Genomic DNA, 22966 nt, shown 5'->3' with positions numbered 1-22966 from the left:
ATTCCGCATACATGGGACATTAAACACTGTCCCTATTATTCTTGGGCAGCTTTATTTGAATTATAAATGTATTCATTTGTGTTTATACATAGTCACATGCATTGCCCTCTTTATCATATGCTTAACCTTCCCCAGTAGGGCAGAACTTGTTTCAAATCAGTTTCACAGAGATGTCAAATATAGGAACTTCCTCCTGCCCCATCTGCTTCCACTCTAGACCACCATGATTTCTCCAGCCACCCTGTACAGCCTCTGGCAACACCATATTTCCCAAAAGTGCTACTTTTACCCCTAGACTCTAATACGCTGAAGCCCCCACCATTTTCCTCTAAGACATCTCAGATCTATCAGCCATGGCAACACAGCCCTGAAGCACTTTAAATATGCAGATCAATTAACTGCAAAATTTCCACCAAATTCCAACGCATCTGGGAGCTCATAACTGATACTGAAGTCAGTAATAAATCTCTATATTTAGTGTGCCATTGACATCTCTTGATGACAGCTACATTAACAGGGAAACTTTCCCAGTAGGGACTGGAGCCTATATTATTCTCTTCTGAACCATGCCTCATATTAAATATATGAAACTGGAAGGTCCAAGAGAAAAACACCTGGGCTGAAGAATCATGGAATTGATTGAATGAAATGTGATTTTTGACTGAGCAACACAAACATCTTGAATCTGACACAAAGTTTTTTAGGAAACTTAATCTTGTATTCTATTAAGCACCCCAATTTGCTAACAAATTTGCTATTCCAGTCAAGTTCGAAGTGGACAAAAAGGCGGCTTAGAATGCAAGCCTCAATTCAATCTTAGTACTATGGAGTTGTGACCAGCTTGTCCACAATACCATTTGATTTTAATTTAGTCAACTAACTGTTCCAATAGTCAAAAACAAATGATTTTTTGCTCAGTCTGAGTAAGTTTAAATGCTAGTTCACTCTTTTCTATTTAGTAATCAGGCACTGTACCCCTCACGGGCATTCAAGCACCTAAAACATCAAAAATCTGTCCTGATACAAACCCTGTGGTCAGGCTGAGAAGAGAGAATGGTAAGTCTGGGTCTTAGGAAAGAGTCTATGCAGAAATACCTGCAAGGTGAAGAGAGTTTGACCTTCCTGTGGCACAGCTTCTAGTAAATGTTCTCTCAATATAAATTCTGCCAAGGATGTCTTAAGGGAAACAGTACTCACTTTAGGTACTGTTTAAAAGTCCAACGAGCTGTGGTGTCAGCAGAAACATTTCTTCCCCGCATGTAATACTCAGCAAAGAAACTGTAGAGCCAAAAGACAAGTTCTAAATTACAACCTAAAAAAACAAGCCAAAATTATACCTACGGTCCTACGTACAACTGGGACTAAAACAGAATCAGGAACCTTGTTTAATCTCTGAACACAGTGTCAGCTAAATCTGTTTCTAAGTTTGTCCAACCAGTCCAGACTGGGCTGAACAGGGAGTTATTTTAGCATTTTGTTTTGTTTTTTTTAATTACAATTTACAGAAGAAGAAAGCTAGGTGTGGGTCAGTGCACAGTGGCTAGCCAAACTGTGTTAGATAGGTTTCACAGGGACCTTGTTTTCAAAAATTTAACCAAGGGTCAATGGGTACAAAGCAGCCACGTTCTCATTGGTTACCCTGTTATTATCCTTTAGGGGAAACTAAAACTGCAACCAGTGGACTGAATCTACAGGATTCTGGTTACTGTGGAACTAGACAAGCATAAGGAAATCCTACCAAGTGTACCCTTCCCTAAAGGTGCTTCAGTTAAATGTCTGGGGGGCTATCAGCTGCAAAGGGCCCCTAATTCTGTTTTAGCCACACAGTAAATGAGTCCCATAAAGAAAACCTATAGAGCAAGGGTGGCCAAACTATGGCTCTTTTAGAGTTAAAGTGTGGCTTGTGGATCTTCTCTCCCCCCACCCGCCCCATCCTATGCCTACCAGACCGGCGGGAGGGAGGGGAGCTCAGGGCTTCTGCCCTGCTCCAGGGTGGTGGAGTTTGGGGCTTATGCCAGAGACGACTGGTGCCTGCTGTGAGTGGGGGAGGGTGTCACAATTTAAAGATTCAGCCCCCACCCTACTCCCAACAACTTGAGGGGCTGGTGTGCATGACACCGGAAGCAGCTCTGGAATGCAGTGTTCAGTCGTCAGGGAGCTCCTCTGGGCAGCTCCTTCACTCCTGCCTGGCTGAGGAACCTTGAACTCCAAAGCGTGCTGCTTGCCTGGAGCTAGAATTCAGGATGTAACAGAGTGTCTGCCAAGACTGATCAAGCCCTTGGACTGCTACCCTTTCCTACTTCTCCACATGGACACCAATGATGCTGCCAAGAACGACCGTGAGCAGATCACTGCAGACAACATGGCTCTGGGAAGAAGAATAAAGGAGTTTGAAGAGCAAGTCGTGTTCTTGTCCATCTTCCCTGTTGAAGGAAAAGGCCCAGGTGGGGACCATTGAATTGTGGAGGTAAATGCATGGTTACGCAGGCAGTGTTGGAGAGAGGGCTTTGAATTCTTCAACCAAGGGATGTTGTTCCAGGAAAGGATTGCTAGGAAGACATGGGATCCACCTAACGAAGAGAGGGAAGAGCATCTACGCAGGTAGGCTTGCTAACCTAGTGAGGAGGGCTTTAAACTAGGTCCGCTGGGGGATGGAGACCTAAGCCTGGAGGTAAGTGGGGAAGTAGGATAGCAAGAGGAAACACAAGAAGAAGGGTGCAACAGGGGAGGCCTCCTGATTCATACTGAGAAAGTAGGGCAATCGGCTAGTTATCTTAGGTGCCTGCCTGTACATGAACACAAGAAGCCTGGGAAACAAGTAGGAAGAATTGGAAGTCCTGGCACAGGCGAGGAACTATGATGTGATTGGAATAATAGAGACTTGGTGGGGTAACTCAGATGACTGAAGCACTGTCATAAATGGGTATAAACTGTTCAGGAAGGACAGGTGGGGGACAAAAGGTGGAGGAGTTGCACTGTATGTAAGAGAACAATACGATTGCTCAGAGCTCCACTATGAAACTAGAGAAAAGCCTGTTAAGAGTCTCTGGATTAAGTTTAGAGGCAAGAGCAAAAAGGTTGATGTCGTGGTCAGCATCTACTATAGACCACCAGACAAGGAGGAGATAGATAGATGAGACTTTCTTCGGACAACTAACAGAAATTTCCAGAACGCAGGCCTTGGTTCTAATGGGAGACTTCAATCATCCTGACATCTGCTGCTAGAGCAATACAGCAATGCAAAGACAATCCAGGGAGTTTTTGGAGAGTGTTGGGGAGGTGAAAGTGCTGGAGGAACCAACTAGGAGCCAGGCTCCTCTTGACCTGCTGCTCACAAACAGGGAAGAATTGGTAGTGAAAGTAAAAGTGGGTGGCAACCTGGGCAGCAGTTACCATGAGATGGTCAAGTTCAGGATCCTGACAAAAGGAAGAAAGGAGAGCAGCAGAATATGGACCCTGGACTTCAGAAATGCAGACTGACTCCGTCAGGGAACTGATGGCCAGGATCCCCTGGGAGGCTAATATGAGGGGGAAAGGAGTCCAGGAGAGGTGGCTGTATTTCTGAGGGCACAGGAACAAACCATCCCGACGTGCAGAAAGAATAGCAAACATGGCAGGCGACCAGGTTGGCTTAACAGAGAAATCTTCGGTGAGCTTAAACACAAAAAGGAAGCTTACAAGTGGAAACTTAGACAGATGACTAGGGAGGAGTATAAAAATATTGCTCAAGCATCAGTAAGACCAAAGCACAACTGGAGTTGCAGCCAGCAAGGGATATGAAGGGTAACAAAAAGGGTTTCTACAGGTATGTTAGCAACAAGAAGGTGGTCAGGGAAAGTGTGGGACCCTTACTGAATGGGGGAGGCAACCTATTGACAGAATGTGGAAAAAGCTGAAGTACTCAATACTTTTTTCTGCCTCGGTCTTCACAGTTCACAGACAAGGTCAGCTTCCAGACTGCTGCACTGGGCAGCACAGTATGGGGAGGAGGTGAGCAGTCCTCAGTGGTAAAAGAGCAGGTTAAGGACTATTTAGAAAAGCTGGACATGTACAAATCCCTGGGGCCGACTGCAATGAATCTGAGGTGCTGAGGGAGTTGGCTCATGTGACCGCAGAGCCATTGGCCATTATCTTTGAAAACTCATGGTGATCAGAGGAGGTCCTCCGATGATCGGAAAAAAGCAAACATAAATGCCCATCTTTTAGAAAGGAAAGGAGGAGAATCCGGGGAACTACACACTGGTCAGCTTCACCTCAGTCCCTGAAACGATCATGGACCAGGTCCTCAAGAAATCCATTTTGAAGCACGTGGAGGAGAGGAAGGTGATCAGGAACAGTCAGCATGGATTCACCAAGGGCAAGTCATGCCTGACCAACCTGATTGCCTTCTATGATGAGACAACTGGCTCTGTGGATATGGGGAAAGCAGTGGATGTGATATATCTTGACTTTAGCTAAGCTTTAGCTCCCACAGTACTCTTGTGAGCAAGTTAAAAAACTACTGATTGGATGAATGGACTACAAGGTGGACAGAAAGCTGGTTAGATCTGTGCACTCAGTGGGTAGTGATCAATGGCTCGATGTCTAGTTGACAGCCAAGTATCAAGCAGAGAGCCCCAGGGCTCTGTCCTGGGGCCAGTTTTGTTCAATATCTTCATTAATTATCTGGATGATGGGAGGGATTGTACCCTCAGCAAGTCTGCAGATTACATTAACCCGGGGGAAGAGGTAGATACGCTGGAGTGTAGGGATAAGATATACAGGGACCTACACAAATTGGAGGATTAGGCTAAAAGAAATCTGATGAGGTTCAACAAGGACAAGTGCAGAGTTCTCCACCTGGGATGGAAGAATCCTATGCACTGCTACAGGGTGGGGACTGACTGGCTAAGTGGCAGGTCTGCAGAAAAGGACCTGGGGATTACAGTGGACGAGAAGCTGGATATGAGTCAGCAGTGTGCCTTTGTTGCCAAGAAGGCTGGCAGCATTAGTAGGTGCATTTCCAGCAGATGGAGGGAAGTGATTATTCCCCTCTATTTGGCACTGGTGAGGCCACATCTGGAATATTGCAGCCAGTTTTGGGCCGCCCACTACAGAAAGGATGTGGACAAATTGGAGAGAGTCCAGCAGAATACAGAAAGGGATTTATTCTTCAGAATCCCTTTACTGTCATGTTCTGCAGCAGGATGCAGCCCTACCACAGACCACTCTACAAATAGAAGAAATACAGCTCATATAGCAAATCCGATGACAACATCTTGTGGATCCAGAAAGAGGAAGATAAAGGCAACACCACCCTCATTCTGCAGTCAAACAATGAGGTTTATGTGAACTGCTGCACTTACACTAGCTAAGAAAAATTCATGAGTGTGATCAACCCCACCTCTTCAGGGCATGAGCAAACCAACTGCCTACTGTTAGGAAGCAGTGTCCCTCCATGGCAGGCAATTGCAAAACTGGCAATTATGGACTGCCTTTTTTGTTAAGTTTGTTTCTGTAACAGACAAGGCCCAACTCTTCTCCTGAAGTACCTGATATTAGCTACTGTCAGAGACTGGATACCCGAATAGATGGATCCTAGTCTTGATCCTGTATGACAATGCCTATGTTCCAACAGTGGTACTCTGAGTGTAATTATTTCTATTATTTAAAGCACCTACCAAGTTTTCTGTTTGTTCATTCAGAATCACATGAAAGAGAAATGGAAGAGATCTCTTGATGACCAGGTGTAGGATGTACATCAGCACTTCACCAAACTGACTCAGAATGGATCTGATTTAAATTCATGTACAGAAAAACACATGAAACTATGCAAGACTGAAGGTGACAGACACACAGAATTACAAATCTACCTGAGCCCAACCCCGTAATGTATGAATTAGCATTCCCTGGACAAATGGCAATTTCACACTCATGAGTGGGGGAGCAATAAGGGGAAGGAAAAGCACATCCAGAAAACAAGCTGCTTCTAAATAAACATTAGGAAAAAACCCCACCAGCTTCATATACCATTGCAGAAGAAAGTGGTTTTTCATGGTTGCATATACTTCCTTAACCATCCTCAGAGCAGAGAATTATCTTGCCACAGTTCCGTAATAAATAAGAATAGCAGCACCTAGCTCTTATACTGCCCTTTTCTTCAATAGGTGTCAAAATGCTTTACAAAGGAAGGAAGAATCATTATCCCCATTTTACAAATGAGGAAGCTGAAGCAGAGGTGCAATGACTTGCCCAAGGTCATCCAATAGGACAGTGGCAGAGCGGAGAACAGAATCCAGTTCTCCCAAGTTTCAGCCCAGCGTTTACACTGAGCATTTTATGAAAGTCTCCCAGCTTTAATCTCACACTGGTGCAGCTCAATTTTATCTTTGCCTTCCACCCCTTTCTTCCAACTGAACACACACAATTTTTCCCTCTTTTATATGTTAAGAAAGCATTCATTGCCAGTTTATTCTCCCAGCCTTTTGACATGAAACTAAATTTTGTTAAAGGAACAGCAATTCATCAATTAGTCCATTGTCTTCATACAGGCTGGCAATTCTGCACTTTTTGCCTACATCACCTTCAGTTGCCCAGCAATACACAGCGCATACTAACATTTCTCTCTGCACATTAACAGTTACTGCTACAGTTTCAAGAAAGCAGCCACCACAGAAATGTTTAGGGCAGGCAATGCTATAACAAACCATAGCTACTAGTTTTATAAATAAGAGAAGTCTCAATAAATATAGTTGCCTCTTTTTCTTCTGACCCAATTGCACCAGCCCCAATCCAATTACAAAATGAAACTAAGACTGGAGTTAAACTGCTGGTTGTAACAGCTGTGCCTGTAGATAGCACCACTGGGAAAACCAACAGACAGCGACTTCACATGCCTGAGTGCAGTGTGCACAGCTGCTTGTCATTACTGCAAGGGAGAAGTGAGGCAAACTAACCCTTGGAGAATATGACAAGTCCCTGAACACTAGATTCCCTCCCTCCATCACCTAGGAACCATTCCAGTCTGCCTTCCTTCCCCAGCATGTCTGACCAAGCCAGCTTACTTCAGGAAATAAATCCGGTGCTACCTAGTGACAACAAACTGTCACATTTGTGTGTCAATAGTCTGGGTAAAAGAAGAATATGCACTACAGGGCTCCTCCATGAAGGTATAAGAATGATCAACTGTCCTTGCTTCAAATTCCAAGGGAAACTAGGAGACCGCCAGTTCCCTTCGCAATACTACCCTGAATACTGCCCCGCTCACCGCCCTCAGTATTAAAATCACAGGAGTTTTCATTAATAAAACGTTTCTCCAGAGTGCATTTGAAGTCTTCCTTCGGACTGATACCACAATACAGCCAGCACCTCCCGAAAGGAAATACAATGTTCAGAACCTGTACACTGTGATGTGGAACCTCAGTGCAAAGAAAGGGAAGTTACAGAGCAAGGGTATGTCTGTATTACAAAAAAAGAACCGGTGGCACCAAGTCTGAGCCCAGACTGACTTCGGCTCGTGCCACAGGGCTAAAAACAACAGTGCAGATGTTTCCGCTCAGGCTGGAAGCTGGGCTCCTGCCCCACCACCAGGTTCAAACCATAGGCTCCAGCCTCAGTGGGAACAGCTATGCTGCTATCTTTAGCCCTCTAGCACAAGCCTAAAGCAGCTCTCCAGACCCGCTGCCAAAGGGTATTTTTTGGCAGTATAGGTGTACCCTGAGAGAAGGCAGTTCATCTAAGTGGAGAAGCAGTGTCTCCATTGGTTAGAATGGGCACGAGCATTTCTCAATTCTTTATGCAGCTCTTGTCTCACTGTGTGACCATGGGCAACTCACAACTATCTAAATATTTACACCCCAATGAGTGTGGTATCTGAGCACTCACAGCTTCGCAATCTTGCACTACCTTGGCGGGGACAGCTCAGTGGTTTGAGCACTGGCCTGCTAACCCCAGGGTTGTGAGCTCAATCCTTGAGGGGGCCACTTAGAGGGATCTGGGGCAAAATCAGCACTTGGTCCTGCTAGTGAAGGCAGGGGGCTGGACTCGATGACCTTTCAGGGTCCCTTCCAGTTCTATAAGAAGGGCATATATTATTATTATTACCCTGTTTTTAAAAAGGAGATAATACATCCCAGGGTCACAAGGCTACAGTCAGGACTTTGTCAAGTTTGGGATCTTCAGAGGGAAGATACTACATAAACTGGAAGTCTGGGCCCACACTACACTTCTCGAGCTATTACTTCGCAATATCACTCAGCTATGACTAAAGCAAAACTTAAGAGCAGTATAGTTATAAATTAACAGAAACTTTGGACCTCTTCTCTTCCCAACACAAAAATCAGTTTAACTGCTCATAATCATTAGTGCCAGAGCACAGGATAAATGTTTGCAATAACAAGCAAGAGGATATCAACATGATACAAGTGTCAACCCATCTCCTACACCCAGGGAGAAAGCTTTGGGGTTCAGGTTAGCTAAGTGAATTGGAGCCTCACCTGTCCTAGGACACCATTCATATGTAGTGATTCAGTTGTTCCCATCCGATAGTTTAGCGACTCATGTGAGCAGACTGTTTCTGTCAGGTTATAAGTACTGGAAGACTAGGAGGTGGCAAGCCCCAAAATAAAGAGAGACTGAATACAGTGAGTTGCTCTTGTCAGCTATTTCTTGGCCCATGACTGTTTTACAAAGACCTATTCCAGACAAAGAGAGTTCTGTGGCTACTTCCCTAGTCTCATGATTCTGCAATGAACTCAGGACAAAAAGCCTTTATAAAAATCTCTTTCCAGACAGTCACCTGCTAAATGAGAAAAAAAGAGCTTCACTCAGCAGAGTATGAGAGTGAGCCATTTAAATATAGCAATGTGGTTACTTGTAAAATGACTGCAGAACCGTAAATCCGAAGAGCTTTCTATCTGTTAAGTACGCTATATCCCTGTCAATAATGTTAATTAGTAACTCAAGTCCAGTCTTGTGAGGAGCTTACATCACAATGATATGCAAAAACCTGAACTATCATGGAGAGAAGCAAAACTTTAAGGACACAGTAACCACTGAGAAAGGAATACAAAAAGGGCGGTTCTATCACCTTCCCTTCCCCCTCTTTTTTGTTTTTAAAACAAACACTCTTTTTAACTGATGTTTCCATGAGGGATATATGGGAGATTTAATTTTTTCTATGTTTAATTATACAGTAGAACCTCAGAGTTACGAACAACAGAATTACTAACTAACCAGTCAACCAGACACCTCATTTGGAACTGGAAGTACACAATCAGGCAGCGGCAGAGCCCAAAATAAAACAAACAAACAAAGCAAATACAAGCAGCAAAGAGTCCTGTGGCACCTTACAGACTAACAGTATATAAAGCAAATCCAGTGCAGTACTGTGTTAGACTTAAACTGCTAAAAGTAAAGGGAAAGCAGCATTTTTATTCCTCATCGTCAAGTTTCAAAGCTGTGTTGTCAATATTCAGTTGTAAACTTTTGAAAGATCAGCGATAATGTTTTGTTCAGAGTTACTAATAATCTCTATTCCCGAGGTATTTATAACTGAGGTCCTACTGTAATTTTGTTTAGCAATAATGAATAATAGTAATGTCTTTCTTATATAGCACTTTTTATCAGTAGATCTCAAAGCACTTCACACACTTAAATATATGTATCCCTCCAACACCCCTGTGAGGTAGGGAAGCATTATTATGCCCATTTTACAGACTGGGAACTGAAGCACAAAGAGGCTAGATAATTTGCCCAGGGCACACAGGAAGTCCACAGCAGAGCAGAGAACAGGATGTGGGAGACCCAGGTTCAAAGTCAGTGCTCTAAAGCTTAATTAGAAACTAAGATGCCAGATACCCTTTTCCTAGGTTACATAGAGCACAGCACAATTGGATCCATTTTCCACACAATCAACTCAATGTGTTCCATTAAAGGTAACTTTCTCACTCTCACAAATTCCCATCTCTACCAAATTGTATATACTATACTAATACTTCCATTTCAGCTTGTCTTTGTACAGAAATATAATGCACTGCATGACAACAAAATTCATGATATCCAGGTAGCACCTAGTTGTTCTGCTAGAGTGAAAGGAAACCTATATCCCAAGTCATATATAGGATTCTTTTAAATGGTGCTTAACAAGAAGTTAAAGATTTTATTAAGATTTTTATTTTAAGGAGTTTAGTGTCGGTGAAAAATGCCAAACTTAAAGCCTAAGAATCCTGTGCTCTGTCCATACACCGGAGAGCTAATTCCCCAGACAACCAGCAGGAGGCACCACAGCAGTGAGTCTTCGCTCGTTACAGTGGGGCATTGTGGGATGGCTCCTGAAAGCCAGTAACAGTTGACTTAAGCAACGGAGCGTCTACACTGACACTGCATTGACCTTGATTCTCACTACTTGCGGAGATAGGGTTATTAAGTAGGTATAGTGGGGCAGTTATGCCAGCATGAGCAAAATTCAAGCATAGACAGTTCCATAGTTACGTTGACGTAAGTTGCCTTGCAACGAACTAACTCTGTAGTGCAGACCAGAGCGAAGTCTCCACAGACATTTCAATCTGTGGCCTCTTGAGATCATCAGTAAGTGCGGCCAACTGTAGAAATGGATTGTATACATCTGTCCATTCAGACTGGACTTAACCAAACTGACTTCACACAGGCTACCAGACAGCCACTGTATGGGAAGAGAAGGTGGGTGAGGCAATAGCTTTTATTGGATCTACTTCTGTTGGTGAGAGAGAAGTTTTTGAGCTACACAGAGCTCTTCTTCAGAGACTTTTCAGTTAAACCGTGCTCCTCTTCTTCAGAGACTTGAAGAAGAGCACGATTCAACTTAAAAGCTTGTGTCTGTCACCAACCGCAGTTGGTCCAATAACAGACAGTACCTCACCCACCTTGTCTAATATCCTGAGACCAATATGGCTACAGCACTGCAAACATTGTATGGAATGAATTCAGGTGCCTATAAACATAGGCTGGACTTTAACTAGCAGTTAAAAGCTCCTGATCCCATTACCAGCCTCTGAACTATCCAGCACTACCAGCCAAATAGCTTTTTAAGTACAGTTCATGTTCAGCCTGTTTTCTAACAGCAGAAGCAATGATGATTGCAGGGGTGATATTCATATCCTCCTCGCTATTGATCTTCCCAGTTACACTATTACTTCTATGATGTCAGAGTTGCTGATAGGACAGCTAAAAATGTAAGGCATTAGTCACAAATTTCTGTTCTAACCCTAATCATAAAGCAGCTGATGAAACACAGCATTTCAAGACTCCTGTATTTTATAAGTTTACACAAGTTTAAGGATCCTGAATAAAGCCTGCAGCTTCTTTAAGGAAAACAGCAGACTCAACTCAAGCTACATAGTGTAAAGGCAGTCCTTTTAAAACACACAAAGATCATGGAAAATAGGCTCTCTCAGATAATCTAGCATATATGGAAATACCCAACAGAGGCAAAGATTTAGAACAACTCAAATCTGATCTCTCCTACTTTAAAAAGGCAAAAAACAACCGACACTGACTTATCTGAACAGACCCTCTTGTCTCAAGAATGCCAGTCAGAGAACACTTCAACCTCCCTGGTCACTCAATTACAGACCTAAAAGTCGCAATTATTCAACAAAAAAACTTCAAAAAACAGACTCCAATGAGAAACTGCAGAACTAGAACTAATTTGCATACTGGACACTGTTAAATTAGACTTGAATAGACTGGGAATGGATGAGTCATTACATAAACTAAAAACTATTTCCCCATGTTAATTTTCCCCCTACTCACACCTTCTTGTCAACTGTTTGAAATGGACCATCCTGATTATCAATACAAAAGTTCTTTTTCTCCTGCTGATAATAGCCCACCTTAATCAATTAGTCTCATTAGAACTGGTATGGCAACACCCATTTTTTCATGGTGAGTGTGTAATCTTCCTACTGTGTTTTCCACTGCATGCATCTGATGAAGTGGGCTTTAGCCCACAAAAGCTTATGCTCAGATAAATTTGTTAGTCTCTAAGGTGCCAAAAGTACTCCTCGTTCTTTTTACTACAGACTCAAACACTGCATACTCAGACCATACCAAAGGACCTTGGCACTAAGCAATGCAACAACATACCATAGAGGATTAGCCCCCGTGGTGATTAACATGGAGGTACTGTGTGCTCAATTTTGTATCAATCAACTGCAATCCCAGCACCAGATAACAGAGCATGCTCCGTAAAACCAATGGTTTTTCCTTTCTAGGGCATCAGGGATAGGTAAATATAAAGCAAAGAGATTAGAAACCGAACGGTTCTGTCGTGACGCGGAGAAGCTCTTGTAAAGCAAAACAGCTTTTATTGTTCTCAAATATTGTTCTCTTTTCCTACAAATCTCTCCTTAAATACATTTTTTCACAGAGCTTTTCTATGATGGCCCCTCCAGAAATTCTCTAACACATCACACATACTGGGTTGAATTGTTCTGTCTGTGCCTTAACAAGACTAAGGCCAGGTCCAGACTAGAGCTTTAAATCGATTTTAAGAGCTTTAAATCGATTTTAAGCTGTAACCGTCCACACTACAGAGTGCATAAAATCGATTTTAAGGGTCCCTAAAATCGATTTTGGAACTCCATCAAAACGAGAGGAGTAACCCCAAAATCGATTTTTTAAAATCGATTTTATGATAGTGTGGACGGCCATCGAAGTTAATGGCCTCCGGGACATATCCCACAGTGCTCTAGTGGCCGCTCTACACAGGTAAAGGTACTCTTCTGCTGGCCAGGTAAACAGGAAAAGCCCCGGGAACTTTGAAATTCCATTTCCTGCTTGCACAGCGTGGAGCTCTCAGCAGCAGAGAGAACAATGCAGTCTCCTGAAAATAGGAAAAGAGCTCCAGCATGGAGCACACAGGAGTTACAGGATCTGATAGCTGTATGGGGAGAAGAGTCGGTGCTTTCAGAACTGCGCTCGAGCAGAAGAAATGAGAAAACCTTTGAAAAAATTTCTAATGCCATGCGGGAGAGGGGACATACCAGGGACTCGTTACAGTGCCGAGTGAAAGTGAAAGAGCTCAGACAGGCGTATCAGAAGACCAAAGCAGCAAAGGGCAGGTCAGGCTCTGCCCCCAAAACATGCCGGTTCTACGACGAGCTTAACGCAATATTGGGGAACAGCGCAACGACGAACCCCCCCTTGTCTGTTGATTCAGAGGTGGGCGTCGTGATTCCTGCAACTACAGAAGATTTATTTGATGGCGATGATCAGGATGATGAGGACCAAGAGGAGGAGGCTCCAGCAGAGAGCACAGAGCATTTTATCCCCCCAAACAGCCAGGATCTTTTCCTCACCCTTACTGAGGTTCCCTGCCAGCCATCTCAAGGCAGTACTCCAGAAAATGAAGCTGAGGGACCGTCCTCTGGTGAGTGTAATTTTTCTTACGTTTCCTAAAACACTGACCCATGAGGTGGTTTTTAGAAAAGTCTCCATCCTGCTTGTTCGGGGAATGCGAGAGCAAAGCAGGGAAGGAGAGCAGCCTTGCCGCGGTTTGCTCTCCCGTTCCACGAACCACCCAGCAAACCGCAGGCAAGGAGACCTGCTTGTTCGGGGAATGCGAGAGCAAAGCAGGGAAGGAGAGCAGCCTCGCCGCGGTTTGCTCTCCGGTTCCCCGAACCAACCAGCAAACCGCAGGCAAGGAGACCTGCTTGTTCGGGGAATGCGAGAGCAAAGCAGGGAAGGAGAGCAGCCTCGCCGCGGTTTGCTCTCCGGTTCCCCGAACCAACCAGCAAACCGCAGGCAAGGAGACCTGCTTGTTCGGGGAATGCAAGAGCAAAGCAGGGAAGGAGAGCAGCCTCGCCGCGGTTTGCTCTCCCGTTCCACGAACCACCCAGCAAACCGCAGGCAAGGAGACCTGCTTGTTCGGGGAATGCGAGAGCAAAGCAGGGAAGGAGAGCAGCCTCGCCGCGGTTTGCTCTCCCGTTCCACGAACCACCCAGCAAACCGCAGGCAAGGAGACCTGCTTGTTCGGGGAAGGCGAGAGCAAAGCAGGGAAGGAGAGCAGCCTTGCCGCGGTTTGCTCTCCCGTTCCACGAACCACCCAGCAAACCGCAGGCAAGGAGACCTGCTTGTTCGGGGAAGGCGAGAGCAAAGCAGGGAAGGAGAGCAGCCTTGCCGCGGTTTGCTCTCCCGTTCCACGAACCACCCAGCAAACCGCAGGCAAGGAGACCTGCTTGTTCGGGGAATGCGAGAGCAAAGCAGGGAAGGAGAGCAGCTTGATTACCAGTACAATCTACTACAGGGATTACTAGCCATTATTAACTTCCCATTTCTCCGGACAAGGTCTGTGTGCTTCCCTGACCTGCGTCTGAGCAGAACTCTCTGTCCTCAGCCACAAGCAATAAGTATTAAAGGAATCCTAAGGTGACCTTGTGGTAAAGTAAAATGTTCAAGGTTCGGTAACAGGCACAGGTCAGTGAGGAGAAAGACTGTATGAATGGTTGTGTGAAATGTGTCTCATGATTCTTTTATCACTCTTTCCAAACCCCACCCCCCCACACACAGCTGCACATTTCTCCAGCCTCCCTCTCGCTTCTCATCCACGTGGGGGGGGTATCATAAGAAGATTGAGGAAAAGGAGGACGCGTGAGGACATGTTCACCGAAATTATGGCAGTGACCCGTACAGAGAGAGCTCAGCAGGGAGACTGGAAGCAATTGGTCGCAAAGTACAGGGAGGCTGCCAGTCAACGCGAAGACAGGAGGGACCAACGCGAAGACAGGAGGGACGCCAAAAATGATGTCAGGTGGCAGGAAGATCAGCGCTGGCGAGCAGCAACTCTGGATCTTCTTCGTGATCAGACTGACATCCTCCGTGATATGCTGCAAGAGCTCCGTGGTTTCAGAATGCCCCTACAGCCCGTGTATAACCTCCCTCAGTACTCACCCTGTCCCACACCTTCCAGAACCAGGCGTGTAAGAACGCGTGGGGGAAGGCTCTCTACACCAGCCCCCTCCACTGCTGCGGACACTCCAACCAGAAGGCTTTCATTAGATTGAAAAGCCCTTTGTGTCCTGTTTTTTCCCTCCTCTAATGATCCAAACTTCTCCCATGGCACCTTTGCCTATTTTTACTCTCAGGTCATGCTATTAAGGAAGTGTGACTGTAGTTTGGTAATGAACTGAAGCAAGCAGCTTTGGAAAGCTGCACGGAAGCTAGTTATCAGCATCAGGATTTGACAATTGGGGATATGGGTAATAAAGGGAAAACAAAGAAAGCAGCCATACCGTACCCTGGTCCATGAGAATTCTTGTTCTGTCTACTCTGATGCACTTTCTTCTTTCAAACCTCCCTCCCCCTTCCTCCAAACCTCCCTCGCTCCGTCCCCCATAGAGCGCTGAGTTATGAAATTTCAAGCACAGTATTGTAACAACAAGCATGATGCTTGATTGATGAAACGATCTGTTTTTAAATAAAGAACACAATTCTTGTAACACATAGTAATAACTTTATTTTCAATAAAAAAGCAGTTAAGGAAGGTTGCAGGTCCTGTGCCTAGCAGCAGACGGAAGCAGCTAATGGTGGAGGTAGGTAATAATTGGGAAATACAGAATTATATGTTTTCCAATGGACAGCTCTCGCAAGTAAACTAAGCAAGCAATTGAGGAATGCTGCAGGCAAAGTATCTTGCAGCAGCAACACCGCATAGACGGGGAGGGCAGCAATCAATTGAAAGGAAAATCAGCAGTCAAACTGTACCCTGGCCCATGAGGAAGCTACTTTTCAGTGCTTCTCTGATGCGCACAGCATCCTGGTGAGATCTTCTAATTGCCCTGGTGTCCGGCTGCGCATAATCAGCGGCCAGGTGGTTTACCTCAGTCTCCCACCCCGCTATAAAGGCCTCCCCCTTGCTCTCACAGAGATTGTGGAGCACACAGCAAGCAGCAATGACAAAGGGGATATTGGTTTGGCTAAGATCTGAGCGAGTGAGAAGCGTTCGCCATCTCGCCTTAAGCCTGCCAAATGCACATTCTACCACCATTCTGCACTTGCTCAGCCTGTAATTAAACAACTCCTGAGCACTGTCAAGGCTGCCTGTGTATGGCTTCATTAGCCAGGGCATCAAGGGGTAGGCTGGGTCCCCAAGGATAACTATAGGCATTTGGACATCTCCAACTGTTATTCTCTGATCAGGGAAGTAGGTCCCTTGCTGCAGCCGTTTAAACAGTGTAGTGCTCCTGAAGACACGTGCGTCGTGAACCCTTCCTGGCCATCCCACGTGGATGTTGGTGAAACGTCCCTTGTGATCCACCAGGGCTTGCAGAACCATCGAAAAGTACCCCTTGCGGTTAATGTACTGGGCACCCTGGTGTTCCGGTGCCAAAATAGGGATGTGGGTTCCATCTATGGCCCCCCCACAGTTAGGGAATCCCATTGCAGCAAAGCCATCCACAATGGCCTGCACGTTTCCCAGAGTCACAACCTTTCGAAGCAGCAGCTTAATGATTGCTTTGGATACTTCCAGCACAGCAGCCCCAACAGTAGATTTGCCCACTCCAAATTGATTCCCGACTGACCGGTAGCTGTCTGGCGTTGCAAGCTTCCATATGGCTATTGCCACTCGCTTTTCCACTGTGAGGGCTGGTCTCATCCTGGTGTTATGCCGCTTCAGGACAGGAGAAAGCGAGTCACAAAGTTCAAAGAAAGTGCTCTTACGCATGCGAAAGTTCCGCAGCCACTGCGAATCGTCCCACACCTGCAGGACTATGCGGTCCCACCAGTCAGTGCTTGTTTCCCGTGCCCAAAAGTGGCGCGGAACGGGTAGAACCTCACCCATAACCGTCAGGAGCTCCAACGTGCAGGGGCCCGGGGTGTCAGAAAACTCGTTCTCCAGTTCGTCATCGCTGTCGTCCCCACATTCAAGCATTCTCTCTTGCACTTCTGCATCATGGGTCAGCAGTGATAGAACGAGAATGCGTGAATTATTTACAGCATTCGCGATCAAGGACAAGAGCAGACCTGGATCCATGCTTGCTGCAAAATGGCGTTTCCCTCACTGCAGCCAGTAAAAACAGCGCGAACTGACTGTGTGCCGTTTACAGGAAGGGGGGGGGGCTGTACCCAGAACCACCCAGGACGGGGACTTTGATCCCATCATGCACTGGGCTAGTAACCCATAATTCCAAAGGGCAGGGACCCGTGCAGGAACTGTGGGATAGGTACCCAGAGTGCAACGCTCAGGGAAAACATGGACGCCAGGGAACATGGACGCTCAACATCGATGTAAGTAGCCCTAGTGTGGACGCGCAAAATCGATTTTATAAAGCCTGCTTTATAAAATCGATTTTAATAACATCGATTTTACCCTGTAGTGTGGACGTGGGCTAAGATCTTTAGGGCAGGGACCTTGTGAAACAGTATCAGATGGTCAAGGCTATGGAAACTCATCTAAGAGGTCACAAGACAGGGACTGTTTACCTAACAAACAATGAAAAAGGGAGGACACGTTAAGTGTATATAAAATGATGAATGGGCTAGAGAAGGAAGTTTGCAAGGTTCTGTTCTCCTTGTCTCATAACTAGGCTTGGCAGAATTTGATATTTATTATAATTGACAGATATTGATTCTCATTTTTAAAGTATTCTTTTCTATTTTTATCAATTTAAATGTTCATAGTTGTAGGAAACTATAGGGGAAAATAGAGAATGGAGGAGGTTGCACAAAAACGTAATGACAGTAGATGCTGAGATCCAAAAAGTTAAAGCTTTATAACTATTAAAACACGAAGGTCAGTATCATATGTCAAAAAATACAAACTCAGTATCTTTAAATCAAACGCTAAGTTGTCAAGCACCATTTTTCTTACTTTATCTGTAAATTCTGATTGTCAATAAACACATTTTTCATTAGTTCATGTGCAGACAAATTGATGTTTACCAATAATTACTAGTAAAAATCTAATCCTTCCGAGGCTACTCACAGCACAAAGGAGCAATCAATTAAATTAAAAAGATGAGGAATTAAAACCTGATAAGGAAATATTTTGCAAAACATGTATTTTTTTCCCCTCACATGTGCAGTTTAAGTGACTCTGGAACTCACTGCCACAGGAAATTGTTGAGGTCAAGAGCTTACGTTTCGAAAGAGGACTGGATATTATAGGACTATCAAGAGTTATAATTAATGATAAATTTTGTGAAGGAGATATTAACCTCACGCTTCAGAATTTAAGCCATTCTCTAACCATTAGAGATCAGAATGAGACCTATTGTGGGGGCTGATTACTCCATCCCCCTACTGTCAGGTTCTTGCACCTGCCTCTAAATCATATGGTGGACAGAATACTAGACTAGAGGGACTTGGATCTGGTCCAGTATGGTAATTCCTGTGTTCCAAGCTACAAACTCTAACTCTTGATTAATAGCAAGTCCTTTCGGCACCATATCTTGGATGATTATGACTAGAGCTGGGCCATCTCATGAAGATTTTGAGATTTCTATTTTTTCCTGCTCCTCCTTGGAACAAAACAAATGCTTCTCCACAAAAAACAGAGAGCCACCTCAGAACAGCCAACGGCCTGGCAGTTGGGGAACTTCTCTGTGATATAGGAGGCCAAGGGTTCAAGTCCCCCACTCTGCCATTCTTCTATATATCCCAGACAAGTCTCAATCTCTTATTGAAAATGTCCCACTTTGTATAAATAAATATACATAGGAGTAGGAGCTTGAACCCAGGTTTCCCACATCCCAGGTAAGTATACTAACCACTGGACTGTTATCTATTCTTCATTTGTCTCACTCTTGGTTTGACCAGAAATTCCACTGTGGACCTAAGAAACTTTTCCCAACAAAACTTTTGCTGAAACTAGTACATTCCCACAAAAAGTTCTGGTTTTGATGAACTGGCGGTGTTTTATGGAAAATTATTCCTGACATGCTCTAATTATGTCTTCTTCCACAAGGTCTTTAAAGGTACAATCACAGTTTCTAAAAATCCAGAAGATTTTTCTGCCCCTCTAGCTACAAGATCACCGTTTTCTTTCGAGGAAAAAAGTTTGAGTACCTTAACAGTATGCAATTCAATTTTTTTTATATAGATTTAAATTAAAGATCAAATCTAATTTTACGTCATATTAAAAGGAAAACTGACAAATTATTTCTTTCTCTGTCTTAGTAACATTACCTGAAATTTCTGGAGGAAAAAACCCCTAATTTAATTTCCTCCTTTATGTTTATTTTTTGTGTTTCGCTGGAGTTCAGATATTATTAAATCTGGACACTTTCTCTTTTGTTTCCAGTCACTTTCACTTTAGGACACATGAATCAGTACAATGCTGATTATAAATATCACCAACGAATGTTTACACGCGAACAAAAACCAGTATCATTAGCATTTTAAAACCCTGCCTAATGTTTATATTAATTAGACATCTTTTAAACAAATCCTCAACTTTGGGATTCCTGACAGCGTTTTAACTTTTGGCAATATTCACTTGTTAGCTATGAAATACAGCACAAGAGAAATGCCATTTAAACTGTAGGTACAACTTTTATACCCAATCCAGGACTGAGAGTTAGGAGAACTAGGTTTTATTTGTCTTAACTTCTGTGTCTGTTTTACCCATCTGTACCAAAGAGGCATTACCTATCATATGGGATGATTTCTGCAAGGTTTAGTTAGCAGACATAAATGGTCCAAGATCCCTCTTTGGGAGACCTATAGAACTAAATATATTTAGTTGTGCGTTTACTTGCCATTTCTGTGAGGTAACAATTTTTCATACGTAAGTGCACCACAGGGTACTTTCAAAAGCAGTTTCCAGACATCTTACAACTTAAAATGTGACATGGAAAGACAACATTTAAATACAGATCACCCCACTCACACTAACACCTCCCATTCAACTCCTTCCAAATGGGAAAAATGCCCATCAAAATCCATATAGCTATCACCTTATCCTCCTTCCAATCCCTCCATAAGACTAATCTCTGCTACGATGCCTAGAAACCATTACCATCTGACAACGGCTAAGCAGTGGACAAGCCAGGTATACTGCCTATTTTGTAATACTCACACCTGTTTTAATGTTGCTTGTTCTCTATCACCCAGTTTATCTGTTCCATCCACCTGCTACGTCTTGTTACAAACCTAGACTGTGAGCTCATCGGAGCACAGACTGCCATTTAGGAACTTGGTCCGGGCTAGCTTACCCAATTGTTCTAATAACCATAAAGATTTTAAAGGTGGCAGTCAGCACCTAGGTATCGTTCATCAATTCACAGCTGAACAACAGAGGGAGACAACACTGTTCTCGGCCTTACAGCACAGCCTCCTTTTGCTGAAATGCCTCAAGGACATTAAGAGCCTTCTCTTAGGCAGAATGAAGAAAAACCTGTGATTAGGGAAGCAACTCACACTGGGTGAAGCGACTGTGACTCAGGAAAGGGAAGTTTCACTTGACTACACTAAACAGTGTCAGAACCGGGAGAGTCCAACAAGGTGAGTCGCTGACTGCAGACCATCCTGGAAGACCAGGGCAGAGAAAATGGCAGCAGGCTTGAAAACAAAGAAGTGGAAGTGGAGAAGGGTCCCCTCCAGCCATGCACAGTTGGAAAGTGTGGTAGCCATTGAGAGCCAAAAGTGTGCCTTCCACAGGGGAGGAAGAAATAAATCCTTCTGTTTCCCAGGATTGGAACATCAGGGCCCTCACTGTCTGCCAAGAGGGGAAATCAGTCCCCAGCATTATAGGGGCAGAGAAACAGGAGAATGTGTGTATAACTCATACTCCCTTACTAAAGCCGTGAGGGGGCTGCATCTGGTATAGATTGGTATGTGTAGTAAGGAAAAATCAAAGAGGCTTCCCACAAAGTATAGGGGGCAGGGGAAAACTAGGGCCGCCTGGGAGGGCTAACAAGACCCTGCTGAAGATAGGGAGGAGGAGTCAGGGTGCAGGGGAAGTAGGAGAGTAAGAGAGGCCTTGCACTCTAGATACAGAGGAGATGTGGGGTGCATGAGGAGAATGGGGGGAGGGGTTACAGAGGATTGGGGGCGGGAGGGAGATCGGGTGGCACAGAGGCTCCCCGCTCAGGATCTTGGGGGTGGGGGAAGGAAGCCGGGGGCGGGGGGTGGAGAAACAGAGGATCCCCGCTCAGGATCACAGGGGAGGGGGGACAGGGACAGCTCAGGATTAGGGGGAGGGAAGGAAGGTGAGCTGGGGGGACCAGAGGATCCCTCATCAGGATCGGTGGGGGGGGGAGACGACCAGAGGCTCCCCGCTCAGGCTTGGCGGGGGGGGGGGGGGGGTCGGAGTCGACCAGAGGCTCCCTGCTCAGGATGGGGGGGGGAAGACGACCAGAGGCTCCCCGCTCAGGATCGGGGGGGGGGGGGAGACGACCAGAGGCTCCCCGCTCAGGATCGGGGGGGGGGGGGAGACGACCAGAGGCTCCCCGCTCAGGATCGGGGGGGGGAGGGGAGGGGAGAGGCTCCCCGCTCAGGATCGGTGGGGGAGGGGGGACAGGGACAGCTCAGGATTAGGGGGAGGGAAGGAAGGTGAGCTGGGGGGAACAGAGGCTCCCTCATCAGGATCGGCGGGGGGGGGGGGGGAGACGACCAGAGGCTCCCCGCTCAGGCTTGGCGGGGGGGGGGGTGGGCGCAGTCGACCAGAGGCTCCCTGCTCAGGATCGGGGGGGGGGGGGAGACGACCAGAGGCTCCCCGCTCAGGATCGCGGGGGGGGGGGGGGAGACGACCAGAGGCTCCCCGCTCAGGATCGGGGGGGGGGGGGGGAGACGACCAGAGGCTCCCCGCTCAGGATCGGCGGGGGGAGGGGAGGGGGGAGGACAGAGGCTCCCCGCTCAGGATAGGTGGGGGGGGGGGGGGGGGGGAGAGACGACCAGAGGCCCCCCCGCTCAGGATCGGCGGGTGGGGGGCAGGGACAGAGGCTCCCCGCTCAGGATCGGAGGGGGGGGGCAGGGGCAGAGGCGCCCCGCTCAGGATCGGCGGGGCGGGGGGGGCGCGGGGGCAGGGGCGCCCCGCTCAGGATCGGCGGGGCGGGGGGGGCGCGGGGGCAGGGGCGCCCCGCTCAGGATCGGGGGGGGGGCGCGGGGGGCAGGGGCGCCCCGCTCAGGATCGGCGGGGGGGGCGCGGGGGGCAGGGGCGCCCCGCTCAGGATCGGCGGGGGGGGCGGGGGGGCGCCCCGCTCAGGATCGGCGGTGGGGGCGGGGGCAGAGGCGCCCCGCTCCGGATCGGCGGGGGGGGGCGGGGACAGGGGCGCCCCGCTCAGGATCGGCGGTGGGGGCGGGGGCAGAGGCGCACCGCTCAGGATGGGCGGGGGGGGCGGGGACAGGGGCGCACCGCTCAGGATCGGCGGGACACGGAACTCCCCAGGGCCCCGCACTCACCTGAGCAGCGCCCCCGGTCCCGCGTACGGCTCCGGTTGTAGCTCTCAGCCTCGCCCCGCCCCTAGGAAGCCCGAGCGGCGTCTCCACCTCCAGAGCCGCGACGGAGTGACGCCATCTTGTGTCTCTGACCTCGCAGCTCCCCTCCCTTCCCCCACGGCGACGTGCTGCGTACCCACGCCAGACGCCTCACCTCGCCGGCCAATCGGAGGAGGGGTCGCGCGATGACATCTGCCCTCTCGAATAGGAGTGGGAAGATGGTGCTTCGGGGGCGGGACTTGGAGTTGACTCCGCCCCCAGGGCGAGAGCCAAGGGCGGGGCCACTGGCGCTGCTGAGGTCGGAGGCAAATATCTACGACGCCCCCCACCGTGAGCGGGAGCCGCTGTTGGCCCCTCCCATTAGCTCCAGTCCAGCCCCGTGCTGAGGAGGGAGCCCCCGTGTCCCTCCCATGGGGAGGGGGGTGTCAGCCCTCCTGCCCCACCGGCATGGGAGCATGGGGGGCATTGCGGGCTAGTGCATGTCCCAGCTCTGCCACTGGCCTGCTGGGGTAAGCAGCTGCCTGTTCTGTGCCTCAGTTTCCCCTCTGTAAATCAGGGGTGATGATACTGA

General features: G+C 47.0%; 1 protein-coding gene across 4 annotated transcripts in view; it reads right to left on the bottom strand.

Moving 5' to 3' along the window:
- The window catches only part of UBAP1 (ubiquitin associated protein 1), a 62837-nt gene extending 40316 nt beyond the window's left edge, over positions 1 to 22521 (bottom strand). For 3 of the 4 annotated variants that reach the window (XR_004000856.1, XM_030565936.1, XM_030565938.1), the window contains exon 1: positions 22360 to 22521. The gene's annotated coding sequence lies outside the window, so the exon portion shown is untranslated. Of the gene's footprint in view, positions 1 to 1197; positions 1279 to 22359 lie in introns of all 4 variants that reach the window. The other variant, XM_030565937.1, reaches the window with a different exon arrangement.
- Between the last annotated feature and the right edge of the window lie 445 nt (positions 22522 to 22966).

The sequence above is a fragment of the Gopherus evgoodei genome, chromosome 6 (assembly GCF_007399415.2).
Source record: "Gopherus evgoodei ecotype Sinaloan lineage chromosome 6, rGopEvg1_v1.p, whole genome shotgun sequence".
Taxonomy (NCBI): Eukaryota; Metazoa; Chordata; order Testudines; family Testudinidae; genus Gopherus; species Gopherus evgoodei.
This window is presented reverse-complemented; position numbering and strand designations above follow the sequence as displayed.